The sequence below is a fragment of the Macrotis lagotis genome, chromosome 8, assembly GCF_037893015.1.
Source record: "Macrotis lagotis isolate mMagLag1 chromosome 8, bilby.v1.9.chrom.fasta, whole genome shotgun sequence".
NCBI lineage: Eukaryota > Metazoa > Chordata > Mammalia > Peramelemorphia > Peramelidae > Macrotis > Macrotis lagotis.
Genome location: NC_133665.1, coordinates 101,965,551 through 101,984,635, shown reverse-complemented (window position 1 = coordinate 101,984,635; position 19,085 = coordinate 101,965,551). Strand labels below are relative to the sequence as shown.

The 19,085-nt window shown below is 40.8% G+C and overlaps 1 pseudogene; it reads right to left on the bottom strand.

The window, feature by feature from the left end:
* Positions 1-12,457: 12,457 nt before the first annotated feature.
* Positions 12,458-13,220, bottom strand: LOC141494912 (mRNA turnover protein 4 homolog; annotated as a pseudogene).
* Between the last annotated feature and the right edge of the window lie 5,865 nt (positions 13,221-19,085).

Below are 19,085 nucleotides of genomic sequence, written 5' to 3'. Positions count from 1 at the left end.
TTGTTTTATAATTCTTTCTAGCCCTGGTAATCTATCAGTTTTTCTTTTTTAATCTATATGTCCCTCTTTTTGCTCATTATCCTGGAGCGGTTTACTATTTCCTTCTCTAGCTCATTTTACAGATGAGGAAACTGAGGTAAATAGGGTGAAATGACTTGCTCAGAGTCACATAGCTAGTAAGTGTCTGAGGCCACATTTGAACTCAGATCTTCCTGACCCCAGGGTGGATGCTCAGCACTGTCTTTACCTTGCTGCCCCTATTGTCAGTGACTTAATCCAAAGTTATGACTAGAAAGGTAAGAATTTCTGGTATGATCATAAGAGAGAAGCAGAAGGAACCTTATGTTCTCCTTAATATCACACTTCCTAGATATCCTCTTGGTCTACCTATGAATCAAATAAAACCTTTGTCTTTTTTTTAATCATTTATGAGTTTTTTTTTTTTTGCATATCACCTGAACTTAAATGGATCATCATGAATGATCTTTGCCACAAAGTCACAGTGAGGCATAGTAGGCATATCATTTCTCTCCAGACCTCAGTTTCTTATATTAGATACTTCAATGTTGAAATTAACTGAGGTGAATTGAGTTGGTGCAAGGTGGGCCTTGATTATTTTCTTTTTCTATTGAGGGCTTGATTTCCCCTCTTTCTTAGAAGGGTATCCATCCATCCTTTGCTCTTGGCTCTGTGGTCCCTTGGGGCCAACAGAGAAGGTCTCCTTAAGGGCCCTGCTGGGAGTGGGGGTAGGGTGGATAGTGGAGAGAGCATGCGGTGACCTTCAGTGGTGGCCCTGTGAGGTGAGAGAAGGAGGTGCTGGAGAAGCATTCAGCATGCTTCTTCCGAATCTCTGGCACAGACGTGCCCTCCTGGCAATGAGAAACATGTCAGCGGATGGCAATTACCACCCCCAAGGCATGCACAGTGGGCTCAGACCACCAAAGGAGTTGGTTCCTGGGGAAACCCGGGAAGCGGTGAAGTGGAGAACAGATGGGCAATGGGCCCAGTCTCCAGTTCTCTAGTCTTTCCCTGCTTCGCTGGGACCCCAGGTGGCCCCCAATGGGCCCTGCCGGAGGTAGGGAACTCAGTTCTTTTATTTCCTGGCCTCTGCTCCTCCCTCTCTTCTGCTTCAATACTACCTCCCCCTTCTCCTCTTCTCCCCCCACCCATTCCCCAGCAGTCTCTTAGGAAGTTTCCAGCTCTGAGCATATTAGAGGTCTGTTTTTTAATCTCAGGTATTTGCAGGAGGATGGCAGCGAAAGGCAGAAAGGGAGGGCATCTTGAAAATACTCTTTGGGGAAATATGCAAAGCCAGCAAAAATATGTAGGTAAAAGTTATTTGACTGCAAAATTGAATCTTGTAATTTGAGAACATAGAACATAGCCAACTGTCAGAGTCCCAGAGGGACCTTAGAACTTAGAAGGGAATAGCTGAGAGACACTTTAGGACATAAAGCATGAAATGTCAGAGATGGAAGGATCCTGAGGACCTAAGCTAACAAAGTTGGAAGTGTCCATTCCATTCAGTGGTCTAACCTACTTTTTATATATTTGGGGAGACTAAAGTCAGAGAGGCAGAGTAAGTCAGTTGGCCGAGTTGGGACAAGAAATGATATTTCCTGATCCCCTTTCTTCTCATAATATAAACGCAAGGGACATTGCCATGGTAAAAGAGGGCCTTAGAAAGGGTAAGATCTTAATCTAAAGGAATGAATCGAATCACCAGTGGTGGAATTTGGGACACTGGGCAGACTGGAGTGGAGAGGGGACAATTTTGGATCTGACTAGCCAGAAGAGGTGATGGAGGTGGGTAGAGTGTAACTGCTCTGGATGGTAGTCTAGTCACCTACCACCTGTGGGTTCTTTGGAAGAGAACAACATGGAGGGATGATTCATGAACCATTATTCATTCATTGCTTCTCTTGGAGTGCAAATCCTGGGATGGGCCTTTTTGGGGTCATGAAGTCTTAAATTAAAACACTTTTGGTGATGGAAAATCTATTATCTCCTGTCCAATGCTGGACAGAAGTCACTGATTTAAAAAAAAATGTGTTTCCTTGTTATGGGTCCAGATCTACCTTCATGAAATTCCATAATCCTGTTCTCTGAACAGTTTACTCTGTTTCCTGTAACAATCAAGCATTCAAAATTTCTCTTTCCTATTCTTCTTCTCTCCTCCCTTTCTCCTTTTTCCTTTTCTCCCTCCCTCCCTCCCTCCTTCCTTCCTTCCTTCCTTCCTTCCTTCCTTCCTTCCTTCCTTCCTTCCTTCCTTCCTTCCTTCCTCCCTCCTTCCTCTCTCTCTCTCTCTCTCTCTCTCTCTCCTCTCTCTCTCTCTCTCTCTCTCTCTCTCTGCCATCAGAGTAGTTGGAAGGCAACCTTGGGGTGGGGGTGGGGGTGGGGGAGGAGAAAGTCATAGCATCCAGAGAACAATGGGGCCAGAAAAGGCTTCCCATCAAAGGTGAAATTTGAGCTGGGTCTAACATTCATCTCCTACCTTGTCTTCTCACCTCTTATGTTTCACTTGGCAAGTCACCTAACCTTTCAGTTTCCTCATCAGTACAATAAGGGATGAGTGGACTAGATGGTGTTTAAGATCCCTTTGGGTTCTAAGTCTAAGATCCTATAATCTCCAGCTGGATGTCCCACCATTACCTTCAACTTCATATACTCCAAAATGTAACTAATCACTTGGTTCAATTGCAAAAGGATTTCATTTATGATTAGAATAACTCTCTCTCTCTCTCTCTCTCTCTCTCTCTCTCTCTCTCTCTCTCTCTCTCGTTTGTGTGTGTGTGTGTGTGTGTGTGTGTGTGTGTGTGTGTGTGTGTGAGAGAGAGAGAGAGAGAGAGAGAGAGAGAGAGAGAGAGAGAGCAACAGACAGAGTTTGGTTATGTCCTATCCCTTTTCTGGACCTCGGTTTTCTTGTCTTTAAAATTAGAGTATTAGAGTTCAGGTAACTTCTAAGGCCCCTTTCAGTTCAAAATTTGTGATCCTAGAATTTTTACATTCCAATCCAATTCAAGTACTACTTTCACCAGGAAGACTTCACTGATCATTCCTTTTTCTTCCAAGGATTGTTATCTGTCTCAGATGCCTGTAATCTATTATTTTGAATTATCTCATTCACTTCCAACTACTTTCTAGATGCAGACAAGTCCTCTCTCTCTCTCTCTCTCTCTCTCTCTCATTCTCTATCTATCTCTCTATCTCTCTATCTATCTATCTATCTACCTATCATCTATCTATCTAATCTCTTTGGTCCTCAAGTCTCTTCTGTTTTCAAGGCTATTTTCCCAATTGTCAACAAAATGGATCCAATTAGATGTCCCCTAAAAACTTCCAGAAGAATTTTCCTCCATGGAATTTATCCTCTTTTTCTCTAAACCTGCTTTCCCTTCTTACTTTTGTCAGAGTTACCTCCAGTTACACAGCATCTCTTGTCCAAAACCTCAGTGATGACTTCACTTTTATCTCTCACATTCAATCCAAAGTCCAACTCTGGTCTATTAAGTCTCTGCAATATTGTTCATATCCTTGCTTTCCTCACTATTCATTACCACTAGTGTGACCTATTGCACCATCCTTCTTCCCTCTGCCTTTCTTCAATCTATCTTTCCAATAGCTTCTGAGATAATTTTTCTTCTACAAAGATTTGGTCATATAGGGGACTGGCTCAAGAGCTTCTCTGGGAGAGGATGTGGGGCCCAGGGTTGTCTCGAAGGGCTGAGGGGCCTGGAATCATCTCTAGAGGGCTGGGGATGACAGAATCACAGGATCTAAGAGCTGGAAGGGGCCTCAGAAAACACTGAGTCCCACTCATACCTGAACTAGTTATTTGACTAGTTATTTATTAGAGTTCAGCTCTCAAACATCCTTAGCAAATAATCATTTAACCGGTGCTCGAAGACCTCAGGGAAGAGGAACTTATAACCTTCTGAGGCAGCCAATTCAACTTCTGAATAGCTCTAATTGTTAGGAAGTTTTTCCTTACATCAGACCTGAATTTACTGCTTTGCTCTGAGTCTTGCCCTCTGGGGCCTATCAGAATGAGTCTTAATTTCTCTTCCTTGTGACAGCCTTGCAAATACTAGAAGGCAGCTAGCTCTCAGGTCTGCCTTAACCTTTCTTTTCTTCAGGCAAAATATCCTGCTTTTCTTCACCCAGTCCTCAGATAGTTTTATCCTGAGATCCTTTGACACTCCAGTTGTAAGATTATGGATGAACTTTATCTTATCGATGTTCAATCATTTTCAGTCTTGTCCAACTTTTCATGACTCCATTTGGGGTTTGCTTGGCAAAGATAGTGGAGAGGTTTTGTCATTTTCTTCTCATTTTACAGATAAGGAAACTGAGGCCAACAGAGTGAAGTGACTTGGGAAGAAGTGTTCATACAGCTAATAAATATCTGAGACTGAATTTGAGCTCAGGAAGATGAGTCTTTTTGACTACATGGCTGGCTCTCTATTCACAGAAACACCCAATTATGCCCCCATTTTATTGATATTCCTCCTAACATGAGCCATTTCCCAAATGAACACAATGCTCCAGACATGCTCTGAACAGGATACAGCAAAAAGGAGTTATTCTTTCCCTAGCCCTGGATTACATACTTCTTTTCATGTAAACAAAGATCAGTGTGACTTTCTTGGCTACCATATCATACTATTGATTTATGATAAACTTGAAGCCCACTAAAATGCCCTAATCATCTTCAGATAAATTCTGACTAGTCATGTCTCCCCTATTTTGTCTTTGTGAAGCTGAACTTTCACCCACTATCCAAGTAATCTTCCTAAGGTATTGAACTGTTGCTTTAGAGCTTGTGTAAGCCTTTTCATTTACCCCAATTACATTTCATTTTATTTGATTTAGCCCAATGTTCTCTTTTTTTGCTTTTTGGATCCTGAATCTGTCACTTCAGAGCACTACAAAAATCACTCAATCAGTCAAGAAGCGTTTCTTAAACACCCACTTTTTGCTAGGTACTCTGCTAGGCCATGGCATATAAAACCCCAAAATGGAACAGTTTCTGCTCTCCAGAAGCTTACATTTTTAAAAGGGAGACAACATGTATGTGTATTTAAATACACAAATATATGTCTATATAGAAATGTATATTTATTTATATTTAAATATATACAAAATGAATTCAAGGTAACTTTTCTGGGGGGGAGGGCTAGCAGTTAGGTGGAGTGGGAAGGTCTCATGGAAGAAGTCACCTTTATGGTCTAGCATATATTTAAAGTAAGGCATACATTTAGGAGATTGTCAGTCTGTGACACAGGCGCCTGAGATTGTTTTGTCCTGATTCAATGAATGGCACCCCAATCCTCAAGTGGCCAAGTACTGTGCTGGCCAGTACCTAACCAACTCTACTAGGACCTCAGACTTACCTGAGTGGTTCCTGAATATGTTAACATGCAGCTTTATGCTCAAGAATAAACTAATTGGTTGGTCCTTTACAGATGCACTGATCTAGAGAAAGCAGATATAATATAGCAATCCTGGGTGTGATAGATAGGGAGAAACTCAGGTCGGTAAAATTCCTTTGGTGCTCATTAATTATACTTGACGAGCATACCAGTAACTCTAGATATTCCTGTCTATATGTCTTACACCTTTACCATGAGGGACTAGACAGCCTTATAATCTAATCGGGGCACATTAAATATGTATGTGAGAAGCCGTAATACAAATTAGATAAGATCAATCCATAGGTAAGGGTCCAATGTAGAGATTTCCTGGGCAGAGCCAAGACAGTGGAGAGAAACTAGACCTCCCAATGTAGGGAGGTCTAGCAGATTTTGGGGAGGAAAGGCTCTCTAACGAGAAGGGTCAGAGAAGATTTCGTATGCTGAGATGGGAGGAAGACAAGCTGAACCATGAAGGAAAAGTAAGATTATAGCAGGGAATGATGGGAAATGAAGAAGGGAGAGTCAGATCCAGGCATGGGAAAAGTTTTTACAAATGGGGCAAGAGAGGGTAGGATAAGTTTGGGGATGCTTGGAGCCCAGTTTGACTGATATATAGAGTATCTGAAAGGTAGTAGTGTGAGATAAGGATGGAAAAGTAGGTAGCCTTTTGTGGAGAACTTGAATGTCAGGCTCATGAGTCTGTTTTTTATCTTAGAGGTTGTGAGGTTTCTGAGTAGTGAAGTAAGAGTTCAGCTCTCTACTTTTGAATAATTACCTGGCAATAGGTAAAGGATGGACTGGAGAAGAAGAGACTGAAGGTGGGGCAATCAGTTAGGACGTTGTTACAATAATTGGGTGATGAGTCCTTGTCTAGCTCAGTTGCCTAGAGAATGGAAAAGGTGTTAGACAGGTGGGATTGATTAGAATTGGAAGTTTTTTTCTTTTCTCAAGGGAGGAAAATCAAGAAGTCAAAGATCGTAAAAACACACCAGAGAACATTCCTTTTTTCCCCTTAGACTCATAACCTTCCCATTTTCAAGTCCCTCATTCTATCAATAAGTATTTTTTTTTGGCAAGGCAATGGGTTTGAGTGACTTGTCCAAGGTCACACTGCTAAGTAACTGGATTTGAACCCAGGACCTCCTGACTCCAGAGTGAGTGCTTTATCCACTGCACCACCTAGCTGTCCCAATAAGTCTTTTTAATGTTATTTTATTTCATTTTTTTCAGTTACATGCAAAGCTAGTTTTTAACATTCACCTCTATGTAAGTTTTAAAGTTAGTATTTTTTTTTAGGTTTTTTTTTTTTTTTTTTTTTTTTTTTGCAAGGCAAACGGGGTTAAGTGGCTTGTCCAAGGCCACACAGCTAGGTAATTACTACGTGTCTGAGACCGGATTTGAACCCAGGTACTCCTGACTCCAGGGCTGGTGCTTTATCCACTTCGCCACCTAGCAGCCCTTAAAGTTAGTATTGATGAAGATCCTCTATTGGGTGGGGGGCAGCTAAGGTGGAGCCCAGGAGTCAGAAGAACCTGACTTCAAATCTGTCGAAAACCCTTAATTGCCTCCATTAAAAAAAAGACCCTTTAGATGGAACCTATGCATGTATGTGAGTACAAAGCATGTAAAATATGATTCCTGATTTTAAAGAGCTCACAGTAAAATGATCATAATAGCTAGCATTTATACAAAGTGCTTTAAGCTATGCAAAGTGCATTCCCCAAAGTATCTCATTTTATTGCCTCAACAACTCCAGGTAGTTATTATTATCCCCATTTTACAAATGAGGAAACTGAAGCGTTTTATCTTTGTATTACCAGTCCTGAGTATGGAACTCTATATAGTATTCATTCAGTAATGCTTATAAAAGAAGTAAATTGGAGCTGTGAGCAGGGGGAAAAATCATTATGAGATTAAAGGAGGGAGGGGAGGAGTCCAGAATGGAGGAAGTGGAGCTTCCATTTGCTGGTGCCCTGACCACTAACTGGGGGTCAGGGGCTGGCTTTCCCTCTTCCCCCTTGACTGCTCCTCTCCATAGTCTTAAAAAAACGTTTAGGGGATAGTCAGGGCCTTAATTAGACTAGATGAACCTGTTTGGTTGTGGGAGGGAAAACCCAGAGGCCTGTCTGATCTCAGGTCTGAAAGTTCTCTTGTGATGAGCAAAGCCTGGCCCATGTCAAGTCTAATTAAAAGGCACGGAAGAGGCCCTCTGTACTGAGACCCTGGAGGCTCAATCTTAAGGCCAGAATGCAAGCTCTTTCAGACCAGGGAGGATGTCACATATTTCACACGGTGTATGGAGATTTCTATACCAAGCTCTGGAGGAGATACAGAAGGATGGAGGGGACAGAGCTCCTGTCCTCAAGGGGCTTCCAGTCTTGTGGAGAGAGTAGACCCTGTCTTCTGGAGGGGAAGAGAAAGTCCCTGTTGTGAGGAAGATGATGGTGGTGATGGTAGTAGAATGGATTCCTCCCCTTTGGGAGCTTAACATCTTAGCTTCTCCAAACTGTTATTAACATTTGGTTCCTAAACTCAAAAGGATTGCTCCCAGTTAAGAGAGAACATTGCAGTTTTACTTCTTTATTTATTATGAGGCAATCAGGTTTAAGTGACTTGCCCAGGGTCACACAGCTGGTAAGTATGAAGTGAATGAGACCAGATGTGAATTTGGGTCTTTCTGACTCCAGGAGAAGTTCTTTCCACTGAGCCACTTAGCTGCCCCATTGCTTTAAAAAATCCGCAAAACTTTCATGTGTCATACCTGTGGTTTTCTAGAGCCCTGAACCCCACAAATATAACAGGTACTCAAAAATTGTTCATTTAGTCCATATACTTTCATTGAGGATTCAAGATGACCATACTTCCTTGGGATAGTGACCTTGGGTCCTCAGAACAGTTTTATACTTGCTTCTTTTTAAGTGATGGAACTCTTTTTTTTTTTGCAAGGCAATGGGGTTAAGTGACTTGCCCAAGGTCACACAGCTAGGTAATTATTAAGTGTTTGAGGTCGGATTTGAACTCAGCTACTCCTGACTCCAGGGCCGGTGCTCTATCCACTGCGCCACCTAACTGCCCCTGGAACTCTTATCTTGGACTTTCCTGGCTTCCTCTGAGTTCCGGAATGGTTCAAAAACAATGCCACATCCTGAGGAGACTGGAAAATATTATTAGATATTCTATAAACCCAGATTTCTTTACATTCAATCTCTGGTTATGATATGAGTAAGAAGGATTATGAACTTTGGAGGTTCCTATGAGGCCAGTCATATCCTCATTGTTTTACTCTTTTATCTCCTGACTTTTCTCCCAAGACTTCATGTGTCCATATCCTCTGATGATCAGAGCATGAATGTAAAGTGGTATTGACAATCCAGTGCCTTGAGAGTGATGGAGAGAAGGAGGAGGTATTAAAAAATGTAGATGATACAATATCCTCTTCCTATCTGAGGGGAAAGACATGGGTGTTGTTTTACAGGAGTCTTCAGTTTGCTGGGGAATCAGTTTCTGCTCTTGATGAACCTCTCTTTCTTCTATTTGCTTTAATGAGGCACCTCCTAGAGGTACCCTCTAGGAAAAACAAAGAAATACCATCAGGTAACTAGAAAAGTCCTTATATCCTCAAATATTAAATTACAGAGATTATTGATTGAGCAGGCTCAATGAAGCATTTATTAATTGTCAGCCATGTTCCTGTCTTTGTCTCTCTCTAGAGAAGACTCCCCTCACCACGGGTCAGAAACTTCATCTTGGAAGATCACTTCAGCCCTGGAATTCCCATTGCCCTTTTCGCCTCTCCCTCTGATTGGATGACTTCTCCCAGAGCTGGGTCAGGGTTCCCAAACCAGCCAGTTCCTTCCTTTTCTGGCTAACCTCTAGTTTTTCTCTACCATATCCTGAAACAAGGTATCTTCAACTAAACACACCCCGCCACAGCACCCCCTTTTATCTTCCTTTGGTGTTAATTCCTTTCCCCATTAGAATATAAGCTCCTTGAGGACAGGCATCTTTGTTTCCACTTATATTTGTATTTGTGGTAAGGGCTTAAAAAGATTCTTCTTGTTATTGCCAGTTACTCTGCTTGGTGATAGGGAAGGGAAAAAACTCAAATCAAAACAAAAGCACAGTCCTTATCCTGAAAGAACTTACATTCCAATGGAAGGAGATGTAAAGGTGAATTGTAAAGGGGTGTGCGGGGAGGGGGAATTCTCACAATCTTTTCCCCCAATGTTCCTATTCTTTATACTAGGTTTTTCCCTACTAAATAATAGAATTTTTTCCTTCATTGGATCTTTTCTATTCTTTATAATAGGGACTCATAAAGGGGAAAGAAGACAAATGAAAACTAATGATTTTAATTCAACAAACATTTAATAACCTATACTGGTTACTGAGGCTATAAAACTGCCCTTTAGGAGTTTATAATTTACAAGAGTCCCTAAATATGATGCCAAATCAAATTTCATAAGGATAAAGGAGAAACCCAGACAAGCTCTAATAAGAGGTGAGGAGAGAGGGAGAATGTGATAAAGAATCTGGGATTGGGAACCTGGTTTTGAATGGGTAAGTTACTTAGTCTTGACTAGGCATCAGCTCTATGTTAGTAAGGTGAAGAGTTTGGACTAGATGATTTCTTCTCTTTTTTTTTTGAGGCAATTGGGATTAAATAATTTGTCTAGGGGCAGCTAGGTGGTGCAGTGGATAGAGCACTGGCCTTGGAGTCAGGAGTACCTGAGTTCAAATCTGGCTTCAGACACTTAATATTTACCTAGCTGTGTGGCCTTGGGCAAGCCACTTAACCCTATTGCCTTGAAAAATCTAAAAAAAAAAATAATTTGTCTAGGGTTGCGTAGCTTGTAAGTATCTCAGGTTAGATTTGAACCCAGGCCCTCCTGACTCCAGGGTCAATATTCTATTTACTGTGCCAACTAACTGTCCCCAGGGCAGGACTATTTCAAAGGATCTTTACTGCTCTAAGTCCGGTTAAAGCTGTATGATCCAGGAAGGCTCCAAGGGAGCCTGAGTCGGGGCCTGGAGAGAAGAGAAGGATTTCAGTGGATTGAGATGAGGAAGGGCAGGAGGGAGGACTGTTGGATCCAGTAGCCTCCTTTGTCTAGAGCCAAAAATCCAGGAAGGGGAGTAGAGTGAAATAAGAACACTTGGAGACAAGGACCCACAGTAGCAAGTGAACATTCCTCTGTAACAGGACCAAGAGTCCTCAGGGTGGGGAAGAGGGAGGGCAGGCAGTCAGGTGGGGTCAAGCATAGGCTATGTCTACACAACTCGGAGAGAAGTAGGGAGCTGGCGAAGATCCAGCTCACCGGGAGGTATGCTGGGGTTGGGGGCATCCAGGGAGTGGCTGCATGTGGGGACTGTTTTCAGGAATTAAGAGTGGGAAACCCACTCTTACTCCAAGCTGCCCTCACTCATCGCTCTCTGAAAACACTCTTTGGGATGAAGCCAAGCATGGGAAAAGTCAACCCTGATATGGGTTTGATTGCAAAATGTGATTGAAAGACATCCAGCTGTTGGCAAAATTGAAAGAGCCGGAATAGAGGCGAATATATACGCCCATGAACTCTTCTAATTCCCCCTTCTCCTGAGACCCCCTTCTCCGGTGTCTGTCTCTGACTCTGACTCTGTCCTTGTCTCTCTGTGACTCTCTGTCTCTGCCTGATGGTCTTTATCTCTCATATCTTTCTGTCTCTCTGTCTCTGCTTCTCTATTTCTCTGCCTCTGCCTCTTTCTCCCTTTCTGTCTTTGCCTCTCTACATCTGTCTCTGTCTTTCTGTCTCTGAACTTTTTTTTTTGCCAGTCAGCCAACAAACATTTATTAAGCTCCAACTATGTGCAGGTAATGGGGGGGGGGTAAAAAGGCAAAAGTCAGTCCCTGCCCTCAAGGAACTCCCAGTCTAAGGGGGTAAATTATGGGATCAACAGTGTAGAAACAAGACCGGGTCAGGAGGGAAGGCATTAAAGGGGGACTGAGAAAGGAAAAAAGGGCAACTTATGCCTAGACTGTCTAAAAATAGATAACTATTTCTGTCTGGTTGGTTTCCTTTGTGATACTGGGAATTTTAAACATTGAAAAATATTCCGAGAAAGGGTCTGTGGTCTTCACCAGGGAAGACCCCCTAGATGATACTGAGCCCAGGGGCTGCATCCCCAGCAGGTCATCTGGTGCCCTGTCATTGCTGGTACCAAGAAGCTACCAGGTGTTATGCCTCTGGAGTTATAAGAAAGAGCATGGCACAGTGGATGAACACTGGATTTTGGAGTTAAGACTTAGGTTCGAATCCTCCCCATCATGGACACAGGCAAGTCAATTTCAGTTTCCTCATCTGTGAAACGGAGACAACACTCATCGCACCCACATCAGAGGGATGTCTGGAGGAGAATATTCTGTAAACCTTCAAAAAGTGCTCTATGAATAATTAGCATTGTGGGAGGCAGCCAAAATGGAGTCACGGTCCCTGTCTTGGCACATAGCCAAGCCCAGAGCTTCTTGCCTCTACCCTATACACAGCCCAATCCAGGATGTCTCACCCTGCACCATGGAGCACTGGACCCTCTCTCAGGACCCTAGCACTCCACCCCTCTGTCCTCCCTGAGTCTGACCACTTCACTACAGAGGTACTAGGGGCTTTCTCTAGAGGTTGCATCATCTAAAATCCCAACGTTGCCATTTGCTATCATGGAGGAAGGTGGAGCAGGAGAAAGTGAGCGACACAGGGAGAGAGAAGCACAAAGACAGTAACTAACCTCTCTTACTTTGGAACCTCCAGGCTTGAAGTTAGAGAAGTGGGCAGATGGTTAGGGCCTCTGCCAGCCCTGGCAGCAAGGAGCCATGTTCTTCCCACTGTCCCCAGGGAGAACCCAGGTGCACCCACTCCACAGAGAATGCTTTATTCTATATAAAAACATAGTCCCATTGTGGACCCCACCTCTCCCTTCTGAGAGTCTTGCATAAAAAAAGTCTCCTTCCTTGGAGAAGGGAGGCTGCTGCTCTGGGCAGCTTGCAGGGCTCCTGGCCAGGCTGTCCCCGGTCAGTCGTCATCCTCTGAGTCTTCAGATTCCTTTGAGGAGCTATTGTCACCATCGTCATCATCCTTGTCCTCCTCTGCGTCCTCCCCAAGATGCTCAAACTTCCCTGACTCAGCCTGCCACAGGTACTTGATGTTAACCCTAAACTCTGCCATTTCAAACCCAAACAGCTTCAGGACTCGGGCCTGCTCAGGGGTCAGCTCGTCGCCCTCTTTACACACTTGATAGTCTGAGATCAAGGTCACCACACTTTTCTTGAGAGCAGTGGGCAGACCAAGCTGCCTCAACTGAGGCTCCATCGAGTGGGGGAATGGCTCCAGGGGTCCGGCATGCAGACTGATGGTAAAAGTCGCTTTGTTACCAGCCCGGGCGGTAATCTATCTCTGAATACTCATTGAACCACTCATTCACTTCCTTCTTTGTTCTCTTGGTAAACAAGAGACCGACCTCACCCCTCAGCTTCTGGCTGACCTGGTGCAGATTGTCCTTATATTCATCAGAAGGCCCTCAACCCAAAGCCACCATCATAACTTTGTTCTTGCCAAAGAAAATCCGGCTGTGCTTCCAGGCACTCCTGATATCCTTCAGTTTGCTGTTCCTCATGTTTGCCACTGAGAAGATGAAAATGTATTTGTAGATGTCCACACATTTTCGAAGCCCTTTTATCAGGTTTTGTTTGAGTTCTAAGCCCTTCTTGGCAGTCTTCGTTAAGGAAACTTTCTTGTCGCGTTTGGACTTGGGCATGATGCTGCCAGCACGTGCGGAGTCCCGGTGGCGCCTGCCAGGACCCCGGCGTCGTGGGGGCTCCGTCTCTGTCCTTTCTATGTCTGTCTCTGTCTTTCTCTTTGATTCTATCTTTCTAACTAACTGTCTCTGTCTCTTTCTAGATCTGTCTCTGACTCTTCTCTTTCTGACTCTCTCTCTCTCTGCTTCTCTCTCTATTTTCTCTGTCTTTATCTCTTTCTCCCTTTCTGTCTCTGCATTTCTATGTCTGTCTGACTGTGTGTATGTCTCTCTATCCTTCCTACGTCTGTGTCTCTGTATCTTTTTGCTAAATCTTTTTTTTTTGCAAGGCAAAAGGGGTTAAGTGGCTTGCCCAAGGCCACAAAACTAGGGAATGGCCACACAACTAGGGAATTATTAAGTGTCTGAGGTCAGATTTGAACTCAGGCACTCCTGACTCCAGGACTGGTGCTTTATCTACTACACCACCTAGCCACCCTCTGTATCTCTTTGACTCTGTCTCTTTCTATGTCTGTCTCTCTCTTATCTCTCTGACTCTGTCTTTTTTATGTATCTGCTTCTCTGTCTCTCTGTTCTCTTGGTGTCTGCTCTTTCCCCCTTTCTGTCTCTGCCTCTCTCTCTGTCTGTCTCTATCTCTCTAACTCTGTCTTGTTTTGTCCTTTCTATGTCTGTCTCTGTCTCTGTCTCTCTGACAGTTCTCTTTGTCACTTTGTCTAACTCTGACTCTATTTCTCTGTCTCTGACTCTCTTTTTTTCTCTGACTCTGCCTTTTTCTCTTTCGGTCTTTTTCTGTGTCTCTGTATCTCTATCTCTCTGACACTTGTCTCTCTGTCTCTTTTTCCCTTTCTGCCTCTGCCTCTGTCTCTCACAGAAACATACCTATACACTTGGATAATTTGTGCCCTGAGAAAATCTAGGGGATAGTTGGAAAAGCAAGAGTTGGACCAATGGCAGGCAGTCTCGGGCATCACTTCTGGCAGAAAAGCACAGCAAGCCTGGATTTGGAATCAGAAGACCTGGGTTCAAATTTTGATCCTTCTCTTTCTTGCTCTGTGTCCTTGGGCTTATTGCTTCCTTTCTGGGGGGCATTAGGTTTCCTCTTTCTTAAAATGAGCAGGTTGAACTAGTTGGCTTCTAAGGTTCCTTTCAGAGTCAAATCCAATGCACACCTATGATCTATGTTGGAGTGCTGGTTGTACTAATTACTATGTGTGAAACCCTGTACACGTTACTTCCCCTCTGATATACATTTTCCTCATATGTAATATGGGGTAATTAATTTTTTCATTAACCTTAGAATTAAAAAAATTTCCTCATGCCTTTTCCTTTGTCATAGTAATTTTGAATAAATCTGCTTCTATACTCCCTCCTTCCACAATTGAATCCTCCTTTTTAACTAATCTCCTACCCCCCCCCAATAAAAAAAATTCAACTTACTTGAGCAAAAATACTCCACCCATTAGTACCACTATTCTTTGCCAAGGAAAGGGAGTCATGATGTTTCATTCTTTGTTCTTTGAGACCAATAATGGCTTTTAAAATCACTCAGTTTAGCTTCCTTTTATTGTTGGTTCTCTCTCTCTCTCTCTCTCTCTCTCTCTCTCTCTCTCTCTCTCTCTGTGGTTATTGTAGATATACTTTTTCTCCAGTTCTACTTACTTCATTCTGCATCAGTAACTACAAATATTGTCATGTCTCTCTGAATTACTCATATTCATCATTTCTTGCCACACAATTCTATACCAACACATTTATATGACAGTTTCTCTATTCAATAGTCACCCAGTTCTTTGATAACCATAAAAATATGCCTTAAATATAGTTTTATATTGGATGTTGTTTATTTTATCTTTGAGCTCCTTGGGGTATATGCTTGGTAAAAAGATCACTAAGTTATTAATGAAACAATGAAGGGCAAAGTGAGCAGAACCAAGAGAACATTTACAGTGATAGCAATATTGTTTTAAGAATGGCTTTGAGAGATTATCATTTTGACTTTTATAGATACACAAATTTAAAAAAAGGACATATGAACAAAAATATTATCTTTATCTAGAAAAAAAGAACTGGTAAATATAATTTTTTAATGCTTTAAACAGTTTGTTCCAGTTACATGTAAAGATAGTTTTCAATATTCATTTTTTGTAGGATTTTTGTGTTCCACATTTTTCTGGCTCCCTCCCTTCCCTCATCTCACCTCTTAACAGTGAGTAATCTGATATAGATTTGTATAAAACAATTTTACAAATGTATACGTATTTGTGTCTAATGGTAGTCATCTCCAGTGTGGGGTTAGAGGGAAGGAAAAAAAAAAGAAAAAAGCAAGAAATTTACTTGATAACTTTGTTGTACATTTGGAGGGAAATGCATGTTTTTAATGATAGATTTTCAATTTCATATTCAATCATCTTTTTACTGCACTATATTACAGAAATGCCTATATTATTCCATAAATTGAAAATAAAATAAAATAAATTTGTAGTAGAATAAAGGCAAATGGACTGATTGAAAAAAAAGAACAATAAGTCAAAGGAGGTAAATAGTTTAGAAATCTTTCTGGCATAGTTCCTGAATGTTTTCTGGAAGAGTTGGCCAAAATTTTGTTCTGCTAATAGCGTATTAATATGCCTTATCTCCTCATAGCACCATTTCCTTTTTTAATCCTTTTTATCATTGCTTTGAATGAAGTCAACCTTCAGGATTGTTTTAATTTGAATTATTCTTACTTTTAGTGACTTAAATCATGATTTAGAGGCAGAGTGGTAGTACAGTAGATAGAATCCTGGACCTGGAGTCAGGGAGACCTGAGTTCAATTCAGCCTTAGACAATTACTACTACAATTGACCTTGAGCAAATCATTTAACTCAGTCTGCCTCAGTTTCCTTATTTATAAAATGAGGAAAATAATAACACCTTTTCCTAATGTTTTTTTTTGTTTTTTGTTTTTTTTTGCAAGGCAATGGGGTTAAGTGACTCACCCATGGTCACACAGATAGGTAATTATTAAGTGTTGAGGCTGAATTTGAAGTCAGGTCTTCCTGATTCCAGGGCTGGTGCTTTCCAGTGTTGTTAAGAGGATAAATTGAGATAATATTGATAAAGTAACTTTCAAATCTTATAGTAATATATAAATGCTAATTATTATTATGATTTCATATATTCATTGATTATTTGCAATTCTTTTGGACATTGTTTTTGATTATTTATCTATTGGGGAATGATTCTTATCTTAAATATTTCTGTTGTTTAGTTTTTCAGTTTTGTTCAACTCTTCAGGACTCCATTTTGGTTTTCTTGACAGAGGTATTAGAGTGACTTGCCATTTCCTTCTCCAGCTCATTTTGTAGATGAGGAAACTAAGACAAACAGATTAAAGTGATCTACTCAGGGTCACACAGGTAATAAGTGTCTGTGACCAGATTTGAGCTTTTGAAGATGAATCTTCCGGACTTCAGGCTTGGTGTTTTATGTGTTATGACACCCAGATGTCCTATATATTTATTTATTTATTTTATTTTTTAGGTTTTTGCAAGGCAATGGGGTTAAATGGCTTGCTCAAGGCCACATAGCTAGGTAATTCTTAAGTGTCTGAGCTCAAATTTGAACTCAGGGCCCTATATATTTATACTAATTGTATATATCCCTTAGATGTGAGAATTTCATCAGTGATATTACGATTAAAATATTTGTTTTCTCACTCAAATACTCCATCTTTTTATTCTATCTTCATGCAAAAGCTAAAAATTTTATGTAATCTGACTCATGTAGAAATATCTTTTACATTATTGCATATGTGTAATCTATAGCATATTGTTTGCTGTCTTGGAGAAGTGGGAGATGGGGAGAAAACTTTGGAACTTAAAATCTTTCAAAAGCTAGAAGCTGAAAATTATCTATACATGTAATTGGGAAAATAAAATACAATTAAAAATAAATTTTACGTAATCAAAATTGTCTGTTTTGTTTTTCTTGACCATTTTTCCCCCTAATTTGGTTAGAAATTCTCTCTGTAGCTATAATTGAAAAATGAATTTCTTTTTGTTCTCCTTTAAGTCTTAAAAAATAAAGAGAGCTTTTGAGCTTACACATCCCATTGGAGTTTATGATGGTATATGGTGTAATATGCTCATTTAAACTTAAATTTCTGTCAAACTACTTTCCAATTTATAGAAAATAATTCTGATGCTATCTCTCTTACAAAGATATGTGATCAAAGTGCTTTTTAAACTTTGAAAATCTATAGAAATGGGAATTCCCATTATTATCCCAAACTCTTTGGTTGCTCTACTGTCTCCTTTAGGGGAAATTCAGAACATTTGACTTTTATCCTCTTTTCCTTTGAGATTGGTATCATGATCTTGCCTGCTTTACTATGGGTGGGGATCAACAAAGCCACAACTATACGGGCTGATAATTGCAAGCATTCTCAGGCCACATGTCTTTAACACAATCTCCCAAGAATGGAAAGAGCCGTAGGCTGCAAGCCAGAAGACTTGAATCCTAATTTCAGCTCTGTCACTGACTCATTGGATGACCTTGAATGAATCACTTCCCTTTTGTGAGCTTTAGTTTTGTGCCATCTACAGAATGAGAGGATTGGATTAGATCAAAGGTTTTTCATTTTTTGTGTGTTTGTGTATGTGTGTGTGTAAGATGAATCAAATGGGATATTTGGAAAGTGCTTACCACAGTAACTGATACACAGTAGGCGCTTAATAACTGTTCCATTATTCTTCTTCCCTTTGGCGATATGATGAGGTCTGTGGAGCCATTCCCAGAATAATGTTCATTGCCTCATTTACAACTGAAGGAAATGCTAAATTTCAGTTAGAGGTTTAGAAAAAAATAAAGATATAATTTTTCCTATCCAAATACATGAGCCTTCTGGGTGGACCCCAGGGTAAGAAACTTTTTTTTTTCCTCTTCATTTTGGAGAGGAGAGAATTGAGTCCCAGAGAAGGAAAGCACCCAGTTAGAAAATAAAAGAGTAATTTGGGATAAGAGAGGAAGCAATTGGCAGGGGAAAAACAACCATTGGCTATCTCTGATAAAGGTTTATTATCCAACAGAAATAGGTAACAGAAATTTATTAGCCCCAAATCCATTCCTCAACAGAGGATATGAACAAGTCTCAATCCAGTCTACCTTATATTGTTGGTGAAAAGAAAACACTTTGTGAACCCTAAGGTGCTGGAGAAATGGGAATTATTTCCACTACTTTATTATTATTATTATTATTATTAATTTAATTAGAATTAAATTATTTATTGTTAATTATTTACAACTAATAATTAAATTAAGAAAGTTAGATAAAATAATCTACATTAATTAAAATATTATTATTATTATTAGAACAGAACTATGAGAGTTAAGGAGATGTGGTCTGTAGTTTCTTGCTTTATCATTAATTTACTTTATTAAGGCATGTATTATGAGACACAGGGAAATATAATGGAATACCAGTTGTTCCTGGGGTCAGGAGAACTGGGTTCAGGTCCTGCCTCTATTATTTGCTATTTGTGAGACTTTGGACAAATCATTTCAGTTCTTTCTGGACCTGTTTTCTATCAGTTAGGTGGTGCAATGGATAGAACCCTGGGCCTGGAGTTAGGAATACTTGAATTCAAATCCAACCTTAAACACTTACTAGTTCTGTGACTCGGAAAAAGTCATTTGAACCCCTAGATAGGGTCACACAGAGCTGGACACAAGTAAAAGACTGAACAACAAAATAACAATATGAGTTGGGTGAACTAGATGGCCTGAAGAGTCCTTTGTAGATTTAAATTATGGTCTTAAGTCATTTCTTCTTTCTGAATTCCCTTCTACTTACCTATACAATAGCAATAATCATATCTACTCTAATCCACAGGGATGTAGAAAGG